Genomic DNA, 9139 nt, shown 5'->3' with positions numbered 1-9139 from the left:
GGAAGGGAAGGGAAGGGAAGGGAAGGGAAGGGAAGGGAAGGGAAGGGAAGGGAAGGGAAGGGAAGGCGGAAGGCGGAAGGCGGAAGGCGGAAGGCGGAAGGCGGAAGGCGGAAGGCGGAAGGCGGAAGGCGGAAGGCGGAGCTGAAAGAAGAAGAGAGGAAGAGTGAACTCCATGAGTTTGCAGGATGTGTTTTTCATGGAGCCTGCAAAAAGCTTTGGAGGGGAGTTTGCATGCCTGGATTTTGTAATCTTTGTAACTTGGAAATCAATAAGATAAATGGAGGAGAACTAGGCTAGTGGCCTCAATCTTGATTATTGCAGGATAAATCCTTTTAATAAACATGAAACTGCAGCTGAGCAGAAACTCTAAGTTCTACTTTTGATTTAAAGATGCTTAAAGATGTTTTATTCTCCTCCTATATTTTCTGTTTTATCTCTCTGGCTGCCCATACAGTTATTTGTTTGTTGTTGTTGTTGTTTCATTTATTCTTCAATGATGAAGTGTGAATGTACATACATAGACATGTATACAATGGGAATATACATATCCTTTTGTTTGGTAGTGGCTCCCAAGAAGACTTAATGGAAAATTACTATCATACTATAGCCATCTTGTTCATGCTTAAAACATGCTGTTGTCTGTACAGAAAATTCACATTTGTGAAACATGCAGAGGGAGAAAAAAGAACAGAAATGTCATTTACAGAAAACTGTTACTTATGAATAGATTTTCCTACAGCATTGCTGGTGATGGTGGTGACGAAGTGTTTAAAAAATGAAGCAAATAACACTCTTCTCAATATTAGGACTATGCTAGTTAATCCATCAGAACTGGGGTTTGACAAGACTTGATTTATATAATAAATGTTTGATTAATTTATACGTTTCTGCAATATAACAACAGGAATTTGGAAGTTCAAGATTTAATATCAAGGCTTCCCTTGATATACACCGGGGGGGGGGAGGGGGGGGGGAATACACTTAGATCTCTCATTTATTTTCCAATTAACTGTTCTATATCTGTGCATTAATATTACAGACATCTCAATAATAATTAAAACAGATAAGCAATTTATAAAAATCTTCACATTTCATGCTAATTACCATAATGTAATGTTACATTTCTATTAGCAGCTTTTATTCCCTCCCCCCATCTTTAATTTTAGCAACCCTAGGGCCTTAGCCAGTCAGCATGTTATAAATCTTTGTTAAAATACGACATGAAGCTGAGAAGCTTGGAACCAAGCAAATTGGACAGTGATGGAGTTCCCCTTTCTTTACCTTCATTTCCCAACAGCCAGCTTGTCATCAAATATGAAAACAATGATATTTTTTTCACAACTTCTTTCTGTGAAAAGAAAGTGTCTCCCAAGACAGTGAGTTGTGACTATGGGTTTTAAGGAAATGAATACAGCCAGGCCATGAGAAAGGAGAAGGAGAGCAATTTGATCCAGCATCCTTTCAGGGGCATAAATCATGGACCTAGGAAGGAACTATGTTTGTACCCACTCTTCATATGGAAGATTATTACAGGAAATTAAAGGTAACCATTCTGGTAGGAATTTCTACTCATATTTGATGTTCAAGCCATCTAGTCAGAGAACAGAAGCAATGCCATGTGGTGTTACACAAGCTCTCCCACACCTCAGTTCTAGCCATCAGTGAAACCAAACACATGGTCAAGCTAAACATCATGGCTATTTTTAGCTGCTTGGAGAAAGAAATAAAAACAGGTCCAAAATATTGATCTTGCAGACACTTTACATTAATACAGAGGTTTCCTATGCTGAAATGTGAGACTTCACATCAGGAAAATTATTTATGTGCTCAAGTGTTTAAATGAATGGGACAAATTTGTCCAATGAATTATCTAGAATGAGCAGTGTGATGAGCTCCACTTGCAGAAATACAAATGGACAACACATTAGCATGTGCACGTACGGATGCACACAAATGTGTATACCCCACCTACTTTGGTACTGCAGGGAAAAGTCAAACATTTAAGTGTGCTTCTATTTGCATCTCTCAGCTGCCTTTTCCATGCAGCATTTAAGTAATAATTGGTGTCATAATACAGATAATGTACCTCCATATGTTTCAAAAATACACTCATCTAAGCTTTCAGAAATAATAATATAGTTTAGGTTTCATTTTGTTTATATTCCTGAAATAGACTGTGATACAAGTCAGTGAAAATGAGATATTAAATAAAACCTTGCTCCAGTGCCAAGTCCTGAAACCCTTCTTTAAGGAGAAGAGTATATATACGCATCTCCACAGACACCACCCAGACTATTGATTCTAAACTACAACACTTTTTTTATGTATGTAACTTAATTTACCTTTATTTATTGGAACATTGATAGCATTCAGACTGCATTAGATAATGTACTGGATAAGATACCTTTTTAAAACCTCTTACTGAGATCCTATTGGGACTGGCAAGTAATTGAAAACACTTAATGGAATATTTCAGGGCATATTGCCAGAAAACGAACAAGAGAATCACATTTCATTTTAAAATGCCATGGAAAAATCACCTAAAATGATCATAGCTGTGGTTTATCATAGAAAAGGATGGGTGTTGTAATTTACATAGACTTTCTTACTGTCTGAAATTATTTTCTCTCTTTATTGCATTTGACAACTCACCCACTGTCTTTTCAGAAATGCATGATGTTCCTGTTAATTAGATAGTGAGGGGCGACAAGAAATAGGTTTTTAGAAGATTGCTGACTTCACTGGGTGTGTTTTCATCTTCAGGGCCCAAAATCCAGTTGTTTTGCTCCCTCAGGAAGAAGCATCAGTGCTTACAAGTTCTTCCTTGACCTATTCTGTGATGGTACAAAGCCATATTGTAACTCTTCTAGTTGAGCTTAGTTCGCACTGTGCTCACTTCAGTTAGGCCATAAGAACATTTAGGACTTAGAAGGCTCAAAATTGTGAAGTTTCTAATGACAATACAGCATAGTCCAGAAAGGACAATTTTCAAGGTGAAGGTTTTGCTATGAATTTTCCAGGTGCTTTCACAGCCCCAGTCAAAATGAGACATCCTCCTTTGGCTGTTATAAGTAAACTGAGGAACACAGAGTTTGAGTAGGCTTTCATTCACTCATGCAATAGATGACCTAGAAAGCAAGGAACAGCATCCAGCCTCCCTGTCCACAGCATCCTATGACATACAGAAGGCAGTCTCCTGAATGTAGTTGATATCCATATGCATTCACAAGGCAGATTTACCATTGAAGCTCTCCCTTAACAAATGGATCTTTTGTTCAAGGAAAAAAGTTTCTACCAGAAATGTCATATTCAGGAGAAGCACTAAAAGGTATCTTAAACTGGGACAAGAAATTCTCTAGGTAAAAAAAGGAAGTAAATTCATTTCTGGCTTAACTTTTCAAAATGTGACTGCTTGTACACTCAAAGGCAAATACAGAGTATTTTGCTGATTCAGGCTTGGCCAACCATGTACCACGAGCTTGTCTTCATCTATGCCAAGAATTACAAGGGAATGCAGAAATGTTTTGTTGTATCTGTACAACTTTAAGATCTTGTATAAAGCCTGTGTATTCAGACCCTTTTACACTAATTTTGTGGATTAATATTGTTCAATTGCTACTAAATTTGTAGCTCTAATTAATGTTAAAATTATGATGCCACAAAGATATGTTACCTAGCTCCATTGCATTCCAAAACTAGGCAGATAATCTACCTAGAGCAAGTGATTTTTTTTTTACTTTAGCCTCTTCTGCTTTTGCAGAGCTACATTGCAGAGATAAACAGCATTGGATTTTTTCTATCCTTGCAATAGAGAAGAAATAGGTCCTTTTTATTGTCTGGCATGAAAAATTATGTCTAAATCCAAATAAAAAAGCTTGAATTCAAAAGTCCTCCAAAGACTGTGTTTTGACATCCAGCTCAACATTAAAATGCAGTTGAGACCCATTTATAACAAAGTGTTCTCAGAAGAACCTCTTAGTGACAGTCAGCAAACATCTCAAAAGGTATAGCTCATCCCTTGTCTATAATCCTAGACCTGGACCTGGATTTACATGAGCACAAAAATGTCAGTGCACATTATCACCATAAGTCAATGTATATTTGCCTGCAGGTTCAACCACAATAGTAAATAGGCACTTCACAAATGTGCAGCAGTAGTAATAAAATATAGCAAATACTTTGAGAATTAGCTCATTGTTTCCACTGGCCACTATCTATGAAAATCTGTACTGCTGTCAGCTAATATTCCCTGCAGGCAGATTTTTACCAGTGGGTGCTTGGAAATTATGAGGTTCCCTAGAGCTGTACTCTTCTATTTTCTGTTCAATGTTCTTTTCTCTTAAGTCCATTGGATAAACGAATTAAAATCTGGAAATTGAAAGCAGAGAGGAAGTCACAGTCACCAAAACTGAGATGGTTTATCAGCTTGATTCCTGTTTTGCAAAGGTTAGCTCCAAGCATACCCCCTGATGCTGAGAGAGCTGGCCTTTAGCATCCAAATGTGGAATGAGCCTGTGGTGAGCAGAAATCTCCATGTCGGAGTGGAGATCAGAAGTTAACACACTAATTTCACTCTTGAGAGAATACATTGATTGTGTGGGTTGCCTGCATTTATGGGTTTGCCATAGGGTATGTAGAGGATTCACCACCTCCTTGAGCAGCACTGGCCTATTTTTTCAAAACCAAATCATGGCCTTCTTACCTAATAAAAGCAAACCAATATCAGTCACACCAGCACTAATAATTAATACCTCAGTTAGAATATGTCCAAATCTCTAAATAAAACAATTGTCTAGATAATATCATATCTGCCTCTTGCAAATCCCATGCCAGAATTGCACAGTCACCAAATGTTCCTGCCATTGCCTCCTGAGGCAAAGTGATCAAGACTGAACAATGCACAGCGTATGCTCACATCTGGGACATCACAAAAGCAGGTTTTGAACCAGGGCATATCACAGAGACGCTTAAAGCAGCTATGATAAATATCTTCCTTATGGCTATGATTTAAAGCCTGGGTTTATACTGTTTGACCTCATCTGCTTTTGACAAAGCCACAGATATCAGTGATCAATTTACGTTTATAAGTGCCAAACTGGACTAGATATTACCTTGGAGGACACACATCATATATCCCCTGGTATCTATGGTTATGAACGCAGGCAAGGTACAAAAATAAGTAATGAATCAGGGTGGTTGAATGTGCCATGCGATTTCACACACCCATCATGGGGGAGGGGGTTTGCATGCAGTACTGCTTGCCAATACACACAGATTGTTTAACAGTCACCTCCAGGCAGTAAAACTGGTTGCCAGTTCAAGTGCCAGGTAATTTTATGGGATAATTATTAACCTTACTGAAGTTATTAGAGAGTAGTTACTGGGAGACTTGTGAAGTGTGAGTTAACACTATCTGTCTGAGTGGGAAGGATAGCTAATCCTCTCAAAGCTGAGCTGATTATCCCCCTTTTTAGATATTAGAAAAAAAAAATTATCAGAAAAGATCAAGTTACGTATATAAATATATATTTTACAATTATGAGAGAGCATTTACAAGATTTCTCCTCTTTTTCTCCACCACGCACCTACTGTCCTTCATTCCCATGTTTCTTTCCAATAATACATTACATAAACAGAGCTCTGTCTCTGCATTCGCTGGTACTGCCTTCTTCACAGTGCACCACAAGCAGTGAAGCAGTGATGTGAATTTCATTATATCTTTCATGGAAAATGTTTCTAAACATGACAGTGGAGTTAATACCATGTGTAAAGGCAGTCAGCCCAGCTATTTCAAAGCCCCACAGTCTCCCCGCTTCCTCCATCCTCCAAGTAAAATTAGTTGTGCTGAGGATATAGACACATTTTATTTTACCTTCTCATCAAGCCACTGGTGAATTACCACTGCAAGACATTGTGCTTATCTTCCTCTTCTTCTTACCGCTCTCACCCAGTATTGTCCCTATGCTGAGCCTTCAGTAACTCTCCCAAAGCTGAATGCCACTATGGAGCATTATAAGGTCACATCCTGTAAAAGAAAGGGTGACCAAGCAAGCTCTTTTGCATTTACCAATGCCAGCTTGCCTAAACAAAGAACCAAATGTATGTTCTACTAAAAAAAAAAAAAGGATGTTAACAAGAAAGAAAGAAACTAAAAAAATGTAGCCCAACTTTTAGATGGTCTCTTCAGTCTCCTTGAAAAGGGAGATGACACAACATATCACCACAGCACTCTTTCACATGGTATTCCTCACCATTGCAATACCAGTTCATCTTTAACACAGATCCATGTGTTTGCCCATCCTTTCTCCCTGACTGTCTGGAACCGCCATTTGTGGAGAACATGCAGAATCTGACTTTCTGCAAGTATGCAGAGATATTAATGTCTCTGTTCAAAACCCCAGATGATGATGCTCCCACACATTAAGCTACCACCACATACCTGCATCCATACATAATGGTGTTAACTGTGCAGATGGAGAGATGATCTCCCGATGTCAGTTACAGTCATTTCCAATCCATAGCTGGTAAATATCTACAGAAAGCAGTAAATTTACAAAGTCTGTCCTTTTCTGAGTTGTCACCAATCTCATGGCTGCTTCCTCTCCTCCCTTCCACATCTCTTTTGAAATACTACATTTCTATTGGCATACTTTGAAGGGACGTTCCCTTGATTATCTTGCCCTTTCTTCTCCTGTCCCCAGAGACTTGTAAATGTTTTATATATATATATATAATATTTATTATATATATATATACATACACATATATATATACCTGAGGGGGGAAAATGTAATGCTGTTACATGTTACTGCACACATACTTGAATTCCTCATACTGTTGGTTTTCTCTCCACACACCTTATTTCTTGATATCAAATTCGAAAATACTTTCCTCAAGAAAGTCAGAAGTCAAAAAAAAAAAAAAAAAAAGTCAAAGTCAAAAGTTTGCTATTTCTGTTGTGCCAAAAAGGGTAAATCTACGTGGCAGCAGATTCCCACCACAAAGCAACTCCTATTTTAAGTGGCCATGACTGATAGAGTGACTCTATTCTGGTTTGGATGTTTGAGTATGGTATTAGATTAAATGTGAAATTTGTATTTCTTATACTGTCTCACTTTGCCTAAACACACTCTATTATTTTTATGCCAATAATAGACACCTTAGTTTTTCCAGAAACTAAGAGACAGGGACAATTGTACCAATACATTCTCTTTTATGGAGAATTTCGTATCTTTTCCCTAACTTTATCTTAAAGCTCCCAAAATACTTATAATCTTTTCTTCTTTTATATTCTATATTATAAAGAAAATAAGACAAAAGAAGCCTTTTGTTACCTATTTGATTTTTCTTATAGAGGTCCTGGTGATAGAATTCTTAAACTAAAAGAAGCCTGGGATAATATCATTTAAGAGAGGGTTTTAAATTACTCTTTATTTTGATGGGCTTCCTTAATTTGATAAACACCTTAGTCTTCTATCATTCAAATGTAGAAAATAATTTTGTAAATGATTGGCATTAGTTTAGATAGAATTATTATTATGATTATTATTTTAGTTATACTATTTATTTATTTATTTATTTATTGACTGAGGTCTTTTAGCCTATTCACTCTTTGGAGTGAAGATTTATGTTCACATAGTGCTCAGTGCACTGCAGCTCTGAGTTCAGGTGAAATGTCTAATTAATTTCAAAGTAAGTACCACCCAAATGTAGAATTTGAACCATCAGGTTTTATCCCAAAGATATTTCCTGGCTACCTGGTAAAAGGTAAGAGACTTGCCCCATCTTTAATCTTGGAGTACCCAGCCATGTATGTTTTTGCATCTGTAAGGGAAAAAAAAAATAAATAAATGTACTGTGCTGACTGAGGGGAAGGGTAGGGAAGGTCAGTCTAGACAGGAAAAAGGGGTGAGAACAATTGCTTTCCAGATCTGTACTTCTGAAACAGTTCTGTCAATGGGTTGATATTCCCTTATCAGCCAGGGAGACTCCTTTACTCTTAAAGGTCTGATCCATAGCAAAAACATCTTTTTTTCAGTTGCTTAGCAAAGTATCCTTAAAATGTGTTACACTGAACTAAAACTGCCTGATACTCAGTTTTTGTAAACCTTGTTGTTAGAAAGGGAGGTCCCCCGGGATATTTATTTTACTTCATTTATATAATGCATCAAATTTATATGCATTTACAACAAATTACAAAAATTATTTCATTGTGACATGTTAGCTATACCAATGTTGGCATAAAGGCACAAAGACTCTCATCAAATATATAAAGCCAGTCTCCACTTTCTTCTTCTCTCACCCCAAATAACATCCTCAGAAAAGTATTCAAATATATCTATAACTATTCTCTCAAATGCGAGAGAACGTGTACCGTCTCCTTCCAATAAAGTAAATGGCAGCTTCATATGCTTTTATATCCTCTCCTTCACATATATTTCCTTTTCTGTTTTAATATGTTACAGAGCCCCAGAAACCTGTCTTTGACTCCAGGAAAAAAGTTTTTAAATGACCACAATCAATGGCACAGCAGTGTCCTGTTGAGTGACCATATATCCACATTTCAGAGGATAAATCCAAACTCTTACCCAGAATTAGTGGAGTGAGTAGAAACTTGAGAATGTGAAAAAATGATTTTTTTTTTTTTTTTTCCTGTGGTCTTGTTCCTTTATATATAGATTGTTCTGATTGGAGGACTGTACTCAGCTGGGGAGTTGGTAGACAAAGTCCCAAGCTCTTCACTCATTCAGAGTTTGTTAGGGTCAATGGGATCTTGCATGAGTAAATATGGAGTTTCAGAGTATTTAGAATCTAAGCCTATAAATCATTCATCTCTGTTCACATGTTGGCTCACTAAGATCTTAAATGTTGTTATTACTAAGTCTTAAATGAAACTCTGACTCCTCTTGCATTCAATGTTAAGAAAGAGTTATTTCATTGGAATAAAAACATTCCCATATGTGTTTATTTGAAGGAAATGCAACAGCTTTGGGATTTTCAGTTTCCTTTATTTATTTTCTCGAGATGTAAATCTGCTCTGGAACCCCTGCCATGGCTTCTTTTCTTTTTCTTTCTTTCTTTCTTTCTTCTTTCTTTCTTTCTTTCTTTCTTTCTTTCTTTCTTTCTTTCTTTCTTTCTT

Source organism: Oxyura jamaicensis, chromosome 2 (assembly GCF_011077185.1).
Source record: "Oxyura jamaicensis isolate SHBP4307 breed ruddy duck chromosome 2, BPBGC_Ojam_1.0, whole genome shotgun sequence".
Classification (NCBI taxonomy): Eukaryota; Metazoa; Chordata; class Aves; order Anseriformes; family Anatidae; genus Oxyura; species Oxyura jamaicensis.
The sequence above is the reverse complement of the archived record's forward strand: the minus strand, read 5'-3'. Positions refer to the sequence as shown.